This window comes from Sapajus apella, unplaced genomic scaffold (genome assembly GCF_009761245.1).
Source record: "Sapajus apella isolate SASKATOON/1434 unplaced genomic scaffold, GSC_monkey_1.0 scaffold157, whole genome shotgun sequence".
Classification (NCBI taxonomy): domain Eukaryota; kingdom Metazoa; phylum Chordata; class Mammalia; order Primates; family Cebidae; genus Sapajus; species Sapajus apella.
Window position 1 is genome coordinate 426707 of NW_022437097.1, and position 21140 is coordinate 447846.

Below are 21140 nucleotides of genomic sequence, written 5' to 3' on the forward strand. Positions count from 1 at the left end.
CTGCGTCTCTTCCTGTGAGGACAGGAGTGATGGGATGAGGGCCCACAGGGACCCAGTACCAGCTCATCTTAACTTGATTTTCCTGGCAAAAACCCTGTTTCTCAATAACGTTCTGTTATTGAGAAATTCCAGCTGAACAGGAATTTCGGAGGGACACTGTTCAACCCACACAAGCTCCCTCTTCTGAAACGAATTTCTAAATAATCTTTCTTGTTCTATTTGCCATTCATTTCTGGCCTCTTACTTCAGTCCCTCAGTGTGGTAGTGGACGAACAGCTCCCATGATCCTGTTAGCACTTGTTCCCATTGCACTCCCTGTCCCTTTCTCTTTCATGGCCTTTGTCATCGTCAACAGTCAGAGAACTGACGCTGAGTGGACTACCAACAGAGCGGGTCCACCAAACCCCAGTGGTCCATCCAGACGAGCAGAGGCTGACCGGAACCTGTACCTGGGATTTCATCTTAGAACTAGACAGAAAGCCCTTTATCCCTCATCAAAAAGCCTCACACTTCAGCTCCTATGGCTTCAACCTTAGGAAGAAGCTGACCTGGGAGAATAAAGCCAGCACAAGAGAGACTCACATACGAGATAAGAGAGTCTCAACAGCACCCATGTTCCGAACTTCAGACGTTAAAGCCAGTTTCAAATGAACCAAAATTAATCCACTTTTATTTCTTAGTATTTGTTAATTGCAACCAACGAATTCTGACTAAAATAGACATTGGAGGTGTTGTGTTGTGTTTTCCCAGAGCTGCCACAACATATTATCACAAACTAGGTGGCATTTATTCGCTCACAATTGCAGAGGATCGAAGCCTGAAGTCAAGTGACAGCAGGGCCGTGCTCCCTCTGAAGGCTCGAGTGGGGAATCCGCCCTGCCTCTCCTGGCTTCAGGTGGTTGCTGGAAATGCTCGCTCACAACTGTGTCACTCCAATCCCTGCCTCCATTACTGCACAGCCTTCCACCCTGTGCCTCTCTGTGTTCCTGTGTTTCCAAATCTCTCTCTCTCCTTATAAGGACAGCAATCATTTCATGCGGGGCCCACCTACTCCAATATGACTTCATCTTAACTTCATTACATCTACCAAGACCCTGTTCCCAAATAAAGACACAACTCCAGGTTTTGGATCTACTACATGTTACAAGTGACAAACACTAAAATTTGGTCTTGTCTGATTCAGGGTGTGACAGAGAACTTTGAATAGGCTCAGGGAGGCAAAATTACTTTGCTGCTCAGTGCATCGCACATTAAGTGCTTATCTTTTGTCTCTTGGGAGTCAAACCCTGTGCGCTCTGAAATGCTTTAGGGGACCTTATGGAAAAATCAGTGTAGTCAATTGTGTCGACTACTGTCTAAGAAATTCAGTAAGATGTAATGCAAACTCTAGAGCGAAGCCACAGTCAACCTGTCTAGACATAGAACAGGTGAGCAAACACGCATGGAGAGTAGCATTTAGTCCATGCCCAAGTAGCCAACACCATTTAAGGACAATCGTGCAGTGACCAGGGATGAGGACACCCAGGAAGCAGCAGAGTGGACTCCTTTAGGGAAAGGGCAAGGCAGCTGCTGCTGTCAAGGAGCAGAAAACCATAGCCCGGTCCAGATTCAAGATGTGGTCTGCATACTCTCCTTGCTGGGGGAGATTGGATTATGGTCTATCAAGGATTTACTCCATTCTCTTTAACCCCCATGACCGGAGCTTACATCTCTCCCCATTGATGTTAAGGATATGGCCAATGACTTGCTTTGGCCAATGAGCATTAGCAGACCTCACCCAAGCGGGGCTTTGAAATGCTCATGAAAAGCCTGTCCCTTGTGCTTCTGCCATTGCCCCAAGGAGAGCACACGCTAAGCAGCGCGGCACAAGAAAAGACACATGGAGCTGACTTGAAACCCACCTGCAGCCTGAAGTTCAGCTGATGAACTCCAGGCAACCGATGTGTGAGCAAGAAATCAATGGTTGTTGCCATTAGCCATTGAATTTCAGGGTGGTTTGTTGTGCAGCATGTTTGTGAGAATAGCTAACTAACAGAATAGCTAATAGAGCTCTGTTTCCCAGATAAAATGGATAGACAACTGATGACAGCATTAGAAATATATTGTTTTCCAATCCTGGCAAACAGAAATTCAAACCTTATTGTAATTATATTTGCTGAGTCAGAAACATTTCTCTGCCAAAAAAAATAAGTTTGAAAATGAATATTCTTAGATATCCCTGGCCCAACTGAAGCATGATACACATGCTGAGCTAAGTTGCATCTTCTTTACACATTGCTAAATAAGAATTTTCATTGTCCTGTTTTTCCTCTACTGTCTCATTTCAGATGGTTGGGCAGCTAAATTTGACATGTTGCAGGATCCCATGAAGCTACTATTCATCCAGAACTGATCCAGAAAACAAGACCTTGGCCAAAGTTCTGAGCTCAGAGTTAGACCCCAAAGCTGCCTAGCTTTGACGTTCATCCCTCCTCATCCTCAGCTTGCCTGTTCCCTGGAGGGGGCTCTTGCATGCCCTCCTCACGTGGTTCTTGCGTGCCCACCTGCACCCCAGTGGGAGCTCCCAGCTGGCCTGTTCCAGCCCCATGTCCCCTCCTGCCAGCTTCTACCCGGGGCAACCCAGAGAACCTCCTCCCAAGCTGGTGAGCTGCAACCACACTTGCAATGAGGTCGGAGGCCCAGCCTTGGTGGACAGGGCCCCTTTTCAAGTTTGTTTCTTCCTTGGGCGCTCTCCCAGACTTCAGACTTCACCGTATCCCTTTATTGTTAACCCCATATAACATTTAATATTATTTATATTGGTTTTTCTGTCCAAATTACTACGTGGTTTCTGTTTCCTCATTGGATGCTGATTGATTCAATTGCAGAAACTGATACAGCCTTTTCCTAAACAAACATTAATTTTATTAGTGACAGTTACTATTCTCTGGGAACCTGAATGATTTGGTTTTCTTTATTAAAGTGATTTGTTTAATAGCCTAAGGTAGCTAATTTCAAGCTTATTAATTTCCACTACATTTTATTTTAAATACACACCAGTGTATTCAATCTCTGGTCTCTCCACCTCACACTCTGTTTCGCTCTCCCAGTCTCCACCGGCCTCACTGTCTCCCTCTGTTTCTAAATTGGCTAACTCAGAGCACAATGTACACGGAGTTTGTGAACACCCTAAGCGTACTGATCTGGGGAGTAAAAGAAGAGAACTAAAGGAATTTTTGTAACTTCTAGATTGCTAATTTCTATAACAACTCTACGTCATAAAGTTTTATCGTGAAAAGAAAGCCTCAGATTAATTTGCTCAGAATCACGTGATCATAAGCAAACCTCTATACTTCAAAACACTTTTCACCATCATGCAACTTTTTAATTAATATTATTTTTAATTGACAGATCATCATTGTACACATTTATGGGGGTACAAAGTACAGTTTTGATTTATGTACATAATGTGGAATGTTAAATCAAGCTAATTTATGTATTCATCATTTATTATTATTTTCTATGGTGAGACATTTGAGCATTTTGAAGTGTACTTTTAAAATGGTGTGATCATCATTTGTGGATACACAAGTGACAATATACAAATATGTCAGCTATTTTTCATGGTGAGACATTTGAAGTTTACTCCGAGCATTTTGAAGTGTACTTTTAAAATGGTGTGATCGTCATTTGTGGATACATAAGTAATCTGTCAGTATGGTTATAGTTTCATAAAATTCCTTATATGTGCACACTAGGCAAAAGATGGGAACAGAGTATTATTAAACTGGTGACTAGTACATGGTAGATTAGCAGTAAATACTTATTGAATAAATTTAAAAAACAGAAGAGTACAAAGTGAATCTTAGAAGTTACCAAGAAGGTGGCAAATTTAGTCTGGGATCCAAGCAGCAGAGAAGTGGGTGGATAATATGCATTGTTAATTTCAGTATCTGAAACTCAATTACTAATGAAAGCAATAAAAGCAAAAATGGCTGCCACTTACTGAGCATTTACATGTGCCAGATCTCTGTCACATTTTTTAACCTTCAATGAAAACTTACTGGAATATAGCCTGCCATTATTCCCACCCTGCAGGTGAGAAAATTGAAGTACATGACCTACCTAGAGACTCAAATTAAGCGACAAAGTCATGCCTGAACCAAAATTCAAACTTTTGGCCAGGTGCAGCGGCTCAAGCCTATAATCCCAGCACTTTGGGAGGCAGAGGTGGTCGCATCACCTAAGGTCAGGAGTTCGAGACCAGCCTGGCCAACATGGTGAAGACTCATCTCTACTAAAAATACAAAATTAGCCAGGCGTGGTGGCACATACCTGTTATCCCAGCTACTCAGGAGGCTGAGGCAGGAAAATCACTTGAACCCAGGAGGTAGCAGTTGCAGTGAGCCAAGATTGCACCATTGCACTCCAGCCCATGCAACAAGAGCAAAACTCCGTCTCAAAAAAAAAAAAAAAAAAAATCCAAACTCTTAACTATCACCCTTGTACTAATTGTCAAGAAAGAAGAAAACACACCCCAAATTCATGAAAGGAACAGGGTGTGGACAGCCAGGGAGTGCTCCCAGGTGTATGGGCCCAGCAGCACCAGACTCTGCACAGAGGAGTGCCTCCTTTCCACCCAGACCTGGTTTCAGGGATGCCTGCTTCACCTGCCAACATTTGCCTCAGACACATAAACTTCCCATGGAGCACATGAGTAAGTGCTGACAGCTCAATTGTTGGTGAGCTACTGTATAGCAGGAATTATAACCCAATTAAATTCGGTACTCTATGGGGAAAGAGAAGCCAATGCAATTCTTCTTACTGTGCTAAAACACATGCATTATTTAATCACCAGATAAGGGTAAAGTTTTAAAAGACAGTAAACCATAGCAGGCCCAGATATTATCTCTAAAGATTTGATATCCAGGATCCAAGAATGAAAAACATCCGACCGTGATGAAACCAGCTTTTGCCATGGCTTTCGTCACCCAGGAAAAGGAATTGTTTAAAAATCCAAAGAAAATGGAGCAATGTTAAACACCAGTTAAGGGTTCAAGAACAGGTAAGGGATTAAATAAAAAATGGTGAATCCATGTTATGAAATGTTGGAGCCATGCAAATGATATTTCAAGTAATTTTTATGACATGGGAATATTTTCACTATATAATGTCATGAAAAAATATGCATAATGCCAATCTGTTTGCACAATTTAATCTCAATTATTGAATAGAAAACATATTTATCTCTAAGAAAAACCCTAAAAGAAGAGGCAGACTCCTGGGTGGGGGGTGCAGTCGTGCCAAGCAGAGGCATGGCCTGATGGGCTCATTGGCACCACAGACATTGCTCTGTGATGGGAAGAACGAGTTGGAGGGCCAAATTATAAGATATATGGCTCTCTGCATATACAGCTATACATATAAAAAAAAGCAAGGATTTTCAACAGAGGCACAATCTACAAACTTCCTAGTGACAAATATCATGTGGTGAGTAAACCCCCAAAAAGATCTTATGCCTATGAAACAGAAAATTACAGATTTATCAAACTTTCCCAATTGCCCCCGTCAGTCCCTGCCACATTTCTTCCCCTGTGGCAGAGGACTTCTCATGTTTGTCATCTCAAAAGATGAGTTTCAGAAAGGCCCAATGGCTTCATTTGTGAGTCGCTAAGGTGGCAGAAACCTTGCAGGATTTCTCATGGTCTTCTGCTTTTTCGGTCTCTCTGAGTTCATATTTAGGGGCAGAAAAGCAGGAGAGCCTGAGCTTGAAGCCCTGGAGCTGCTGTCAGTAAACCTGGAGAGAAGGGCTGTGTGTCTATACTCCGAGGCACTAGATCATTATCCTCCTTAGTCTGGGTGTCTGAGAAGCTGGCTATTAGTTTAGCAGAAGAGACTGAAGATTTCATAAGAACTCAAGGGGAATTGACTTCTGCTTTCCCTCCAGCCCCCAAGCATGAGGGGGCATTGCTAAGTCTTCCTGCTGCTCTGGCTAGAGTTCACCTGGGAAGTCTTAGGAGGCTTAATTTTTCCAACTTCTTCTTTTTTAATAGAATAGTCCCAAAGTTAATTTTTTTAAAGAAAAAAGATTTATATTACAAGAGTTCTTCTATAATTATTACAGAAATAGACTACATAGTGCATAAATTGGAACTTGACTAGTATAAATGCATTTTTATTTGAATTTTTGAAAAGCAAATTCAATAAGCCAAGTTTTGGTTTGTTGATATTCAGTGTTTATAATTTTACAAAGATGTGTTTTTAACTTTTACTCCGTATTTCTATGCTCAGAGAGTTGTTTGATAAGCCTGCGTAACCTGACTTTGGAGTTTTATTTCAAGCACATGCAGTTTTTATAAGAAAATCATTTTTTTTAGAATTATTTATTCATCAAACAATAATCCTTAATTAGCAGTAGTCAAGAAAAGTTTTTAGACTGACGACTGATTAGCCTAATCTCCAGAGGAGATGAACATTAGTGGGACAATGTCCTATAATAAAGGAACATTCAAGTCAGAAATCACAGCAAAACACCTTAGATTGTTAACCACAAAGAAAACAGCACCTCCAAGTTGATAGGCATTTAGATCTGCCTAGGCTTTATAGAAAGTTCCATAACTGCCCACACATATATTGCAAATGTTTAATCATTAGCAATTATTTTAAATATGTTTTTCCAGTGAGAAGAATGTTATCTCCCTGTGGCATGCTCACCCGGGGTTCTTGGAGAACTTTAGACCAATGATATGGCCAGTGAGTCCCAGCACAAATCATGAAACTCAAAGACGTGAGAGTATATGGGCACTTACTGCGTGCTGGGGAGTCTCTCAAAAGGAGAAGGAGCTCAGCGGTCACAGGAGGCAGAATCTTTCACACAGCAGCTTATGTATGCAAAGAGAACATAGCACCACTGTTTATGAACTACGCTGATTTTTTTTTTTTTTTTGCAGAGCTGCCCCTGCTGATTATAAGGGAAAATTATCCATTAAGATTTAAAACATTAAACTCAATAATTTAGTGCTGAGCAGTTAATGCTCAGTATCCAGTAGGAAACAATCCAGTCTGCCAATGTTCTAGGTTACCCAGCCTCCCTGTGACTCAGTCAACAGGGCATCAGAAAGGCACCATAGCTCACCAATAGCAAATGGGTGTGTGTGGGTGTGTGTATGTCCACTCTGTTCCTAGGTACTGAAGACACCATTGTGGACAAAATGTCAAATTCCTTGTTCTCACGCAGCTCATATTATAGTAGGGAGTTGAAGAAAGAAAAGAAACAAATACATGTGCCATGTGGTGACAGGCATTAAAAAGAAACACAGGACAAGGGACTGTAGTGAGAGCAGTGACAGGAGAATCATTTTAGAAGAGGTGGTCAGCAAGCCACACTGGTGTGGTGGTAACTGGGAACAGAGGTGTGAATGCAGTAAGGGACTCATCTGGGCTATGTGGGGAACACAGTACAATAGGGCAGAAGACATGGTAGGTGCAAAGGCCCTGAGGTGTGAGGGCACCCCCACTTGGGTGTTCTACAGATAATCTTCACGGAAAGCAGTGGGGCTCAGGGGACCTTCAAGCCAAGGCGAAGAGTCAGGATCTTGGGTTGCCATGTCCGGGAAAAAGGACCACCCCATCTCATTGCGTCTTGCCTTGCTGATGTTCTCAGCTAGGTCAAGGCTGGATGTTGCTCATGATTTCTTTTACTCTGGCCCAAAAACTCAGCAGGCTTCTTGGCTGGTGCAGTCCTATCCAGGTGCACCCTGGCCCTACATCTGATACCTGGCTGCACCTCCAGTTTGGATCTGGCCCAGGTGGGCCACTCTTCAGCCTCCACATCTCTGCCAGGGTGACGCCTCTTAATCTCGCATGTGTCCAGGAGCCAAGAGAAGCTCGGGGCCTGCACCTCAGGGCCTCTCAATTCTTGGCCACGCTACACCGCCTAAGGGCCTTGGCTGAGCCTGAGTTGGTATGGGGGCTGCTCAGGAGGCCAGCCTTTCCCCAAGCCTGAAACACGAATGGGACAAGGGCCACCCTCCCCACCCCAGGACCACAAAGGAGTGGGCTTTCCTTTCATTTTCCACATCACATTCTCCACCCTCACAGCACCAGCTCTGTACTGAGAACAAATAAAGATATTTTCTCTACACAATTATGAAAAGTAGGATCTGAGTCTTCCAGGCTTAGCGCACCCTCATCCAAAGAAGGCTTATTATACTGTGAAGCCTCAGCCAACAAATCAGAGGCCAAATATTACATTGCTCAGCTTCAGTTCCATTTGCAAAATATTTCTGTCTTTAGGCCACACTGCCTGGTGAAGTGTGCCCCTCTTCCCTGCCTGTGGCATCTTTTGACCAATAGTCCCACATGTACTAATACATATTTCTTATTAGAGAAGTAACAGCCCCATTCTCACTGTTATTTTAAATTTGAAATTATTGCTTCAATTTAAACCTTTATAAGAATTTTAGATATGGTCACATTGGTCGAATAGTGTAATAAACAATTGTCATGTAAGAAATAAACACTATACCCATATATATAATCTTAAGATTTTATATGTCTTGCATATAGTTGATTGCATCATTTAATGAACTCAATTTTTAAACAGAAATTTGCATATATATGATAAATGATAGAAAGATGGATGATAGATAATAGGTTATATGTCTGTGTGTGTGTGTGTGTGTGTGTGTGTGTGTGTGTGTGGAGAGAGAGAGAGAGAGAGAGAGAGAAATGTATATAATTCATTGAACTATTTCCTTCAGTTAGAAAGAATCTATGCACATCTGGGGTTTTTTTTCCATCTTGTATTAGATGGAAGTTGTATTTTTTCCATAGGAGTTACCATAAAGGGATGAAAGGAGATCAAGGGAGGCCAGAAGGGAAAGTGTCTGTAGCTACATTACCAGTAAGTTCTCTCCAACTGCCACTTAAGCAATTGCTAGACATACTATCAGAAAAGAGTGGGGCTTGCTTTGGCTTAAACTGTCAACGCTAGATTGTTTGGGTCCTCACACTGATCTGTACCAAGGTGCTTTATCAAAGCTGAAGACACCTTTCTAGTAAGAAGCGTCACTTCAGCCTGGAGGAAGCAGTAGGGAGACACCAGGGAAAGATGGATGATAGATATCATAGCCACTCACAGGCCCTCAGGCAGCAGCCACCAGTCCTCCTCACTGGGAAATGACTTGCAGTTGTTTGTTTCTCTTATTTTATCTTGGAAGCCACATTGTGTTTCTTACTGGAGTCTGACTTATTTATATTCATGTTTTAAAGAAAAAAATTTTTTAAGTATAGAAAAATAAAATCAAGTGCCATGATTCAGGATTGGAGGAACTAAGTCAGTTGTTTTGTTTTTAAACAACTGTTTATAAAAGTCTTGTGTTAAGGATCAATAGCTGAATCAATCAAGTGGAAGAAAGGATAACAGAGATTGAAGACAAACTTAATGAAATAAAGTGTGAAGAGGAGATTAGAGAAAAAAGAATGAAAAGGAATGAACAAAGCCTCCAAGAAACATGGGACCATGTGAAAAGACCAAACCTATGTTTGATTGGTGCACCTGAAAGTGGCGGGGAGAATGGAACCAAGTTGAAGACACCCTTCAGGACATTATCCAGGAGAATTTCCCCAACCAAGCAAGACACGCCAACATTCAAATTCCGGAAATACAGAGGAACACCGCAGAGACACTCCTCAAGAAGAACAACCCCAAGACACATAGTTGTCAGATTCACCAAGGTTGAAATGAAGGAAAAAATGTTAAGTGCAACCTGAGAGAAAGGTCGAGTTACTCACAAAGGGAAGTCCATCAGACTTGCCCATCAGACTCACAGCTAATCTCTCTGCAGAAACCCTACAAGCCAGAAGAGAGTGGGGGTCAATAATCAACATTCTTAAAGAAAAGAATTTTCAACCCAGAATTTCAGATTCAGCCAAACTAAGCTTCATAAGCGAAAGACAAATAAAATCCTTTACAGACAAGCAAATGCTAAGAGATTTTGTCACCACCAGGCCTGCCTCTTACAAGAGCCCCTGAAGGAAGCACTAAATATGGTAAGGAAAAACCAGTACCAGTCACTGCCATACCAAATTGTAAAGACCACTGACACTATAAAGAAAAAGCATCAACTAACAGGCAAAATAACCAACTAGCATCATAATGACAGGATCAAGTTCCCATATAACAATATTAACCTTAAATGTAAATGGGCTAAATGCCCCAATTAAAAGACATAAACTGGCAAACTGGATAAAGACTCAAAACCCATCAGTGCACTGTATTCAGAAGACCCGTCTCATGTGCAAAGACACAAACAGGCTCAAAATAAAGGGATGGGGGAATATTTACCAAGCAAATAGAAAGAAAGAAAAAAAAGCAGAGGTTGCAATCCTAGTCTCTGATAAAACAGACTTTAAACAAACAAAGATAAAATAGACAAAGAAGGACATTATGTAATGGTAAAGGAATCAATGCAACAAGAAGAGCTAACTATCCTAAATATATATGCACCCAAAACAGGAGCACCCAGATTCATAAAGCAAGTTCTTAGAGACCTACAAAAAGACTTAGACTTCCACACAATAATAGTGGGAGACTTTTAACACCCCACTCTCAATCTTAGACAGATCAATGAGATAGAAAATTAACAAGTATATTCAGGACTTGAACTCAGCTCTAAACCAAGCAGATCTAATAGACATCTACAGAACTCTCCACCCTATATTAACAGAATATACATTCTTCTCAGCACCACATCATACTTATTCTAATATTTACCATATAATTGGAAGTAAAACACTCACAATTCACAATTGCTACAAAGAGAATACATTACATAGGAATACAACTTACAAGGGATATGAAAGACCTGTTCAAGGAGAACTACAAACCACTGCTCAAAGAAATAAGAGAGGACACAAACAAATGGAAAAATATTCCATGCTCATGGCTAGAAAGAATCAATATTGTGAAAATGGCCATACTGCCCAAAGTAATTTATAGATTCAATGCTATCCCCATCAAGCTACCATTGACTTTCTTCACAGAATTAGAAAAAACCACTTTAAATTTCATACGGAACCAAAAAAGAGCCCACATAGCCAAGCCAATCCTAAGCAAAAAGGACAAAGCTGGAGGCATCATGCTACCTGACTTCAAACTATACTACAAGGCTACAGTAACAAAAACAGCATGACACTGGTACCAAAACAGACATATAGACCAATGGAACAGAACAGAGGCCTCAGAAATAATGCCACACATCTACAAGCATCTGATCTTTGACAAACCTGACAAAAACAGTCAATGGAGAAAGGATTCCTTATTAAATAAATGGTGTTGAGAAAACTGGCTAGCCATATGCAGAAAGCTAAAAGTGGACTCCTTCCTTACACTTTATACAAAAATTAACTCAAGATGGATTAAATACTTAAATGTAAGACCTAAAACCATAGAAACCCTAGAAGAAAAACTAGGCAATACCATTTAGGACATAGGCATGAGCAAATTCTTCATGACTAAAGCATAAAAAGCAATGGCAACAAAACCCAAAATAGACAAATGGGATCTAACTAAATTAAAGGGCTTCTGCACAGCAAACGAAACTATCATCAGAGTGAACAGGCAACCTACAGAATGTGAGAAAATTTTTGCAATCCATCTATCTAACAAAGGGCTAATATCCAGAATCTACAAAGAACTTAAACAAATTTACAAGAAAAAAAACAACCCCATCAAAAAGTGAGTAAAGCATATGAACAGATGCTTCTCAAAAGAAGACATGTATGTGGCCAACAAACATATTTTAAAAAGCTCATCATCACTGGTCATTAGAGAAATGTATATCAAAATCGCAATGAGATACCATCTCATGCCAGTTAGAATGGTGATCATTAAAAACACAGGAAACAACAGATGCTAGAGAGGATGTGGAGAATAGGAACACTTTTACACTGTTGGTGGGAGTGTAAATCAGTTCCACCATTGTGGAAGACAGTGTGGCAATTCCTCAAGGATCCAGAACCAGAAATACCATTTAACCCAGCAATCCCATTACTGAGTATTTACTCAAAGGATTCTAAATCAGTCTACTATAAAGACACATGCACACATATGTTTACTGCAGCACTACTTAAAATAGCAAAGACTTGGAACCAACCCAAATGCCCATCAATGATAGACCGGATAATGAAAACGTGGCACATATACACCATGGAATACTATGCAGCCATAAAAAGGGTGAGTTCATGTCCTTTGCAGGGACATGGATAAGCTGAAAACCATCATTCTCAGCAAACTGACACAAGAACAGAAAACCAAATGCCTCATGTTCTCATTCACAAGTGGGTGTTGAATAATGAGAACACATGGACAAAGGGAGGGAAACATCACACACCAGGGTCTGTTGGGGGTTGTGGGGATAGGGGAGGGATAGCATTAGGAGAAATATCTAATGTAGGTGACGGGTTGATGGGTTGAGCAAACCGCCATGGCACGTGTATACCTATGCAAAAGGATCAGGTGCCTCCATTCCAATTCAGCTGCTACCTGGCATAACAGGGCCCATATTTCTTTGTCTTCTAAATTAGAATAAACCTGCTTTGAGCACCGCGGACTTCTAACCATGACTGGGCATCCTGAGCACTCATTCCCCAGCCGGACAAGAGGAGTCAGGTGAGCCAAGCACTGTGGGGATCGTCACTATTGTTGACCGGTCTCCCTCGGGCGCACCACTCTGAACAGCTGAGCACTCTTCAAGGAGGTGGGGCAGAAACACCTCCTTGACCACACACTCCCACTCTGTTCCGAGCATAGCATTCAGCCTCTCCAGGCTTCCTCCAGCAAAGCCCGTCTAACACTGCATGGAGCACAGATCCCGGGGCCACCTCTCTCTGCAAAGCCCTTTCTCCTTGTCATCTGAAGAAACCTGGGGAAATGTCACGCAGACCCAAAACCCCGAAACCTACACTGGCCCCCCTGGGGTGCCAAGCTTATTTCTTCTCAGTGGCCTGATTTGTTTCTTTAAATTCTTTTTCCCACTTAAGAATGGGGAGAGGGAAGAAGAAGATAAGGACAATCAGTAACCAGGATGTCAACACCTTAATACCTGAGTGGACTCTGCTCACGCTAGATTTACAAAGAAAAATTAAACTACTTTTTAATGATAGGATCATTTTAGCTTTTCTTCCTGTGAGATTTTCAAACATGAAATAAAGGAGCTTATTTCAGGTGTCTTGCTGCCGGCAGCCTAAGGGAGTGATTGTTATTACTATTATTTTTACGTGTTATTTATACATCCCATCGTACTTCAGGGAATCTGAGATGAAAGAAGCTAGTTTATGAAAACCAGTACAAATTCTCATGATTTAAATAAACTGTTGCCTGGGCACGGTGGCTCATGCCTGTAATCCCAGCACTTTGGAAGGCCAACGTGGGTGGATCACCTGAGGTCAGGAGTTTGAGACCAGCCTGACCAATATGGTGAAACCCCGACTCTAAAAATACAAAAAGTAGCTGGGTGTGGTGGCGCATACCTGTAATCCAAGCTACTTGGGAGGCTGAGGCAGGAGAATCGCTTGAACCCTGGAGGCAGAGGTTACAGTGAGCTGAGATCGAGTCATTGCTCTCTAATCTAGGCAACAAGACCAAAACTCCATCTCAATAAATAAATAAAAATTAAAAAATAAACTGTTAGAAAATTTCTCATTCTAGTAATTTAACTCAGCACAGTTACAATTAAATAGTGTAAAGACCTTCCGAACTTGGTTTTGTTTTTTTTCTCAAATCACTCTGGGTGGTTCCCTACTGATGTTCAACCATGTCTGGTTTGGTGGAATATGTAAGTTGAACAAAATGGTATTGTCGTGATTTTCTGTCAGTTGGTAAGTTAAGAAACGATTTAATTATGCAAAAAATAGAATGTGTTATGTTACAAAGAGACCGCCTTGAGGGCTTGGGGGTCTTCTCTTCTCAGCACTGCTGGAATAGTCGATACCTAACAGCTTGGTTACGGTGCCCAGCTCAGGCTTCAACCTCTTGCAGAGCAAACTTCACTGTTATGCCAGAGGCCTCTCAGGAGAAGAGCTTGGATCTGGAATACACAGTTAATAACTAATTTGAAAGAAAGATCCTGCAATGTTATAAACATCCAAATATCTGTACATTTACGTATACAGTTATATGCATAGTTTGACACTGGTTACCAACTTGGCTGAGTCTGCTGAGACGGAACACAAACACACACAAGCTACATACATGGATTTGTTACTTACAGATGGGCAGCAAGGGTCCACAGCACCTGGGATTCATGGCAAGCTAGTCCTCTAAGGCTGGGGAAAGCTGCTTGGGGGAGGTGCAGTCCTGTCTGTGCATGCCACACTTGTACCTCAGCTGAGGGATCCCCAAAAGCAGCCTACCTTGGGTTTGCTTTTATACTCCAGGGTGAAGTTACCCCCTGGACAAAGCATTGAAAGATACTCTGTTTCCAAGGTGACTGGAACAGGGCCTGGGCGGTTCTAACCAGTTCCTCCCTCTCTCAGGGTGTTGCATTCCCAGTACGTTCTACAAATGTTATTCTTGAGAGCTACAAATGAGAAAGGGGAGAGAACTGGATACTGGTCCAACGCCAGCCAGAGAACTGTCCTGCACGCAGATTATTCTAAACTTTGCAGTTAAAATAAAGGCTTCTAATTAGTCAAACTTGTGTTATGATAATTATTCATACATAGTCTTAAATGCATTTATTATGTAACTAGAGAAATCAAAAATAAATAAACTGAGTATTCAACCCAAGTAGCTGGATGAAAATACCAAAGAAATAAGGGAAAGAAAATAATAATAAGTTTATAAAATTAAAAAGAAAAACTTTTATCTGACATTTTTGGATTTTCATATTTATATCATTTGAATGTTTTTCTACATGAATATTTGTAATTTTAGTACTGACTGGTAGGAGCTGTATACGTTAGAAATGACCACTTATTGTTATATAGGATACAAATGTTTTTCATGGATTTACTCACTTTCCTATAAAGTTTTTTTATGATATTCTCACTGATAACATTTAAAATTATAACATAGAATTTAACATTCTTCAGATATACTCACTCGTCTGTGTAATATAACTATCTTTTAAGTTCTCTGTTATTGGATATGTGGCATGTGTTGGATATTAAATACTTACTGAGGTACATTGTTAACAAAATCAAAAGTTCAGTGGAGCTTCTATTGATCAGCCAAATATCCACAACAGTATCTTCCATCGTGGATAAAATAAAATCTAATCCTTCAAAAATACTGTTGCGTTTTTGCCTACATGTTTGTTCCTGACTTTAGCAGTGTTTAAATCCTTCTAAAAGATTCTGCCTTACATCAAATAATAGAAACAAACACCCAGATTGTTTGGTTTCTTAAAGAGTTTAGAGTCAACTGCTTTTTTTTTTAGAAATGAAAAGTAGGATATTTTAACAATATTTTTTAGGATGAGACCACTACACTTTTTTCAGGTGTGATCACTAGATCATTCCATGATTGTTTTTACTTAGTGCTTTCCCATCGTTGGGATGTAGCCACTCTTAGATGCCATGTGCCAACATGGTAAATCATCAAAAATGGAAACTCTTCTGTTTTGCCAATATTTCAGTTTCACAATGAACTATTTTCTGATTTTAAGATGATGGTTGGTACAAAATGAACCCATTCCACTTTCATATACCATTTTCTTTTTGAGAGAAATCAAGCATCAACGAAGATCCATAAAACTTAGCTGAGTTTTTATTTTTTAGACAGAAGAATTTCCAGAGCTTTATAAACTTAGAAGAGAGCTTTCCACTGATCAGTCCACTAAAATATGTTTTGAAAGTAGTGCCAAATTACATTTTATAAGATTATTTACTATAAGCTTATTCTGTATATGTTTGTATATAACCTAACTTTTCAAAAACGATTAAAAATAAATTCTTCACAACTTTCTTTAAATTCATCTTGAGCTGATCCACACTATAAGGTATAAATTGAGAAACAACTAAAGTTGACACAGATAAAACTCTCTATTCTTCAGTACTTCTTTTATTAACCAATGAATGGCAAGCAAACTGAGAAATAAGTTATTTCATGAAATAAGGGATGCCATTATGAGGAAACTTTAGTAATATTGGACCTGCCCAAAGTGAAAAGTTCAAAGGGAAAACCTTCCCTCCACAGGCTACAAATCCCAAATGGCTACACCGCCAGTGTAAGTGTATCTAGAGCAGGCACATTTACAGACAGAAAGCAGAATCAAGCTTATTAGAGGATAAGAAGAGGGAAAAGGGATACTAATTGATTAGCGAGTACAAAGTTTATGTTGCGGATAGTAATTTTTGGTGTAGATATTAATGATAGTTATATAACATTGTAAATATATTTAATCCTACTGAACTGCATACCCACAAATGGTTATAATGATAAAAAGTATGTTATGTATATTTTACCATAATAAAAAATAGAAAAAAAAAGATATCACCTTGTAGAATTTTAAAGATAAAAAAAGAAATTTTAAAAATAGCAGCATAAAAAGAGAAGGAAAATAAAGCCAGAGTCTTCTAAGGCCCTTTTATAATTTGGTATGAGGTAAAGATACAAATTAACTAAGGCTTTGATCAATTAAGTGTCTGTAGTGGTCAGTTTTATGTGTTCTACTTGACTGGGCCACAGGATGCCCAGATATTTGGTCAAACATTATTCTGGATGTGTCTGTGAGAGTATTTCTGGATGAAATTAACATTTGAATCAGTAGACTGAGTAAGGCAAACTGCCCTCCCCAATGTGAATGGACCTCATCCAATCAGTTAAAGGCCTAAACAGAACAAAAAAGCTGACCTTTTCTCCAGTGAGGGGGCTCTTCATGCCTGACTGCTATCGCTGGGATATGAGTCTTTTACTGCCTTCAGACTTGGACTGAAAAATGGACTCTTTTTGGGTCTCAAGACTGCTGGCTTGGAGACTGTGTATGTGTGTCTTATTGGTTCTGTTTCTCTGAACAATACGGATATTGATATTGTATCTATGTTATAATTATTAGAATAAAAAGTTTAAAAGTTAGTATACAACTTCTAAATTACAAGGAAGTAAATTAGATAAGAACATATAAACAATCTAAGAGAAGACAAGAGAAAATGTATGAACTGTGAACACAGATACAATGGAAAATGCACACCTACATATATCAGTAATTTTTTAAACATAAATTGACTATTTATTTTAAAGTAAAAACGAACAGACTATAACAAAAAACCCAACTTGCTGCTATTTTCAGAAGATGTATATAAAACATTAGGATACAGAGGGTTAAAGATTTAAAAACTGAAAAGGCATACCAGGAAAATATTAACCATAAAAGCTAATGTAGACAGGTTATTATTAGGAAGATAAAATAATTACAATACATAGACATTTACTTACCTAACATCAACACTCACAAATAAAAACATCTCTAGAACTCCAAAGAAAATCCTCTATTCTGATTATTTTTCTTTTTAACACATTTTTATCATTAATTAATAGAAGAAGCTATGTGAGGATTTAGAAGATTTGAACCTCATAAAACTGTCATTCAATCAAATGCTGCCAAAATGCACATCATTTTCAGGCACGTACAGAACATGTATTAAAAAAGAAGCATACACTGAAGTATAAATAAAGTCTCTACAAATTTCAAATGATAGAAGATCTACAGATATTTTCTAACAAGGAAACCATTAATCTGGAGAAAAATAAAAACAACATCAAAAATATCTAGAAAAAAATGGAAATTAATAAACGTATGTTTCATTTGCTGTAAGTCAAGAAGAAATCTACAAAGAAGTAGAAAATATACAGACGTTCTATAAGAATAATTAGTTCAAAAATACTATTGCAAAATATATACAGTATATCTCTCTAATAAAAAATTTACAATAAAATTTCTCTCCTAGAGATGGGCCAGCTGAGAGTCAAATAAAAGTAACAAAGATATCCAGATTGAAAAAGAAGTAAAACTGTCTCTACTTATACATGACCTGAGTTTTGTATACAGATAATTCAAAAGAACACCCCAGAAAACTATTAGAATTAATGAGTTCAGCAAGTTTGAAGGATAAAAATCAATATTTAAAATTAATTTTGTTTATATATATTAGCAATGAACATTCAGTGAATGAAATTAAGAAAACAGTGTGAAATAACTTAGGAATGGAAAACCAAATACCATATGTTCTCACTTACAAACTAAGCTATGGGTAGGCAAAAGCACACAGAATGGTAAAATGAACATTGGAGGCTCAAAAGGGGAAGGGATTAAAAAAAAACTACATATTGGGTACAATGTACACTCCTTAGGGGGTGGGTGCACTAAAATCTCAGACTTCACCACTACACAATTCATCCATGTAACCAAAATCCTCTTCTACCCCTAATGCTACTGAAGTAAAACATACATATACAATTCCATTTCGAATGATGTCAAAAAGAATAAAATACTAAGCTATAATTTAACAAAAGAATTGCCTCCCTCGCAGCCTGGGTCTAGTTGGTGGTGGGGTCGGGTCTGCACGGGCCGCGATGGAGCTGCACGTCCTAGAGCACCGGGTGCAGGTGCTGAGCATCGCCAGTCCCGGTCTCTGGCTCTACACCCACCCACTCATCAAGCTGCTCTTCCTGCCCCGCCGCAGCCGGTGCACGTTCTTCAGCCTGACCGAGACCCCTGAGGATTACACCCTGATGGTGGACGAGGAGGGCTTTAAAGGGCTGCCCCCATCTGAGTCCCTGCAAGTAGCTGAGGCCACATGGCTGGTGCTGAACGTGTCGTCTCACAGCGGTGCAGCAGTGGAGGCTGCTGGGGTCACCAAGATCGCCCGCTCGGTCATCGCTCCACTGGCCGAGCACCACGTGTCTGTGCTAATGCTGTCCACTTACCAGACTGACTTCACCCTGGTGCGGGAGCAGGACCTGTCTGTGGTGATCCAGACGCAAGCCCAGGAGTTTGACACTTACCGGGAAGTGGGCGGAGAGCCGGTGCCTGTGGCCAGGGACGATTCCAGCAACGGCTTTCCCCGCCCTCAGCATGGACCCAGCCCCACAGTGCATCCCATCCAGAGCCCACAGAACTGCGTCTGTGTCCTCACACTGGACCCAGAGACTCTGCCAGCCATCGCCACCACCCTCATAGATGTCCTCTGCTACTCTCACAGCACTCCCAAGGAGGCAGCCTCTAGCGATCCTGAATCCAGCTCCATCACGTTCTTTGCCTTCTCCCTCATCGAGGGTTATATCTCCATTGTCATGGATGCTGAGACACAGAAACAGTTCCCCAGTGACCTCCTGCTGACCAGCTCCTCAGGGGTGCTGTGGAGGATGGTGCGCATCGGTGGACGGACCCTGGGTTTCGATGAATGCGGCATCGTGGCACAGATCGCGGTTCCCCAGGCTGCTGCTGACATCTCCGCCTACTACATCAGCACCTTCAACTTCGACCATGCCCTGGTGCCCGAGGATGGTATCGGCAGCGCCATAGAGGTCCTCCAGCGGCGGCAGGAAGGCCTGGCTTCCTGAGACTGGTGGGGAACAGAGCAGCCTCCCGGTTCTCCCCTCGATCCAGGCTTCCAAAGACTCCTCTCAGCTATTTCCTCTGGAATGAACCTCCATTCCTGCCGGGGGACCCTCATTCTGCTCTCTGTATGTAAGCTGTGTGCAGGCACCAGTTTTTATGTGGACACCTGAGTGTACTCGCTGATGGAGTGGGCAGCTGCTTGCCTGATTAGGTCTGCCAGGCAGGGGAACACCGTGCTCGGGGCTTAAGCCCCCAACCCATCACTCCCTGCACGGCCTCAGGGTTTGCACAGTCCCTGCCTGAGGCCGGAGCCATTCCCCCCAGGCTTCCTGGGCCAGCTGTCCCCTGGACGGGACTCTGACCTCCATTCTGCCTCTGGTGGGGTCGCCTTCCCTGGCCAGGTGAGTCCTGACAGTGCCTCTCCCTCCTGGGGCCTCCAAGAAAAGTATTTTGACATCTCTCTCTCTTCTGTTTTCATTGCCTTGTTAATAAAGGACTTTGTAGTGAAAAAAAAAAAAAAGAATTGCAAGACTTGTAAAGTAACACAGAATAGAAAACAAAAGCCACATATTTTCATGAATAAGCTAAGCTATGAGTAGGCAAAGGCATAGTGTGGTAAAAAGGACATTGGAGACAGAAGCGGGAGGGAAGAGCTGATGTAAAAACTAAAAATAGGATAGAAGAGGGGTGGAGAATAACGTTTTTTAAATCATATAGAAAACAGAAGAAATACACAGAATGTTAACTGAATAGGAAGAATATAAAATTCCATGTATGATATCTGCAAATGTATAAAAATATACAGGAATGAAAAGCATATAGTGTATGCCTTATTAAAATAATTCTATAGCAAGCTGGCTGGTTTTGTTGGTTAAAATTCAATTATTAGCTTGACAAAACTGAGTTTTTTGGCCTATTTATGTAAGATCTATGTTAAGAGGCATATATCACAGAAGCTCTTTTCTCTGAAAAGGTTTAAAACCCACAAGAGTATATGAGCAGATAGGAAGCATGCCTTTCATTCTATTTACTCCTGAAATGCCAATAAAATGACGATAAGGGATTGTCTTTGGAAAAAAGAAAAGCCTAATAAACCCATGAGGATAAAAGAAGAGAAAACAGGAACTTGCAGATCTGGAAAAAAAAGATGGATTTGTGCTGTTGACTTAGTAGTTTATATCACATGTAGAAGAGCTTTGAGTTATACCAAATGGTCCCACTCCGAAAGTTCAGGAATGGATGGCGGCATTAGGTGCACCTGAAAGGACTGTGTGAAGGACATTGTCAGGTCCCCTTCCCAGCTCTAGGTAACTGCAGTTCCCTTGCCTGTGTCCCGTCTCATGTCCTCTCAACCCCTTTGACCTCAGCCATGGCCGCACTGCCCTGAATGCTCTCTGCAATGAGCTCTACTGAAATTTCTCAGTTCACAGCACTCAGGTCTACATAACCTGGGAGTGGAAGGGCATTAACTCCAAAGAAACAAAACAACTGCTTCTGTTGGAGGATCGCAGCCATCAAGAGGGTGCATTTCATGTAGTTCTGCAAGCAGTTCCAGCTGTATTGAGCCCTATCTGCAGAAGTGAGCCCCTCTATATA

The 21140-nt window shown here is 40.9% G+C and overlaps 1 pseudogene across 1 annotated transcript; it reads left to right on the forward strand.

Moving 5' to 3' along the window:
* The first annotated feature begins 18506 nt into the window (after positions 1–18506).
* LOC116541839 lies at positions 18507–20064 on the forward strand (annotated as a pseudogene). Its single transcript, XR_004264970.1, has one exon. The product of XR_004264970.1 is annotated as a cytosolic arginine sensor for mTORC1 subunit 1 pseudogene (transcript).
* Positions 20065–21140: the final 1076 nt, after the last annotated feature.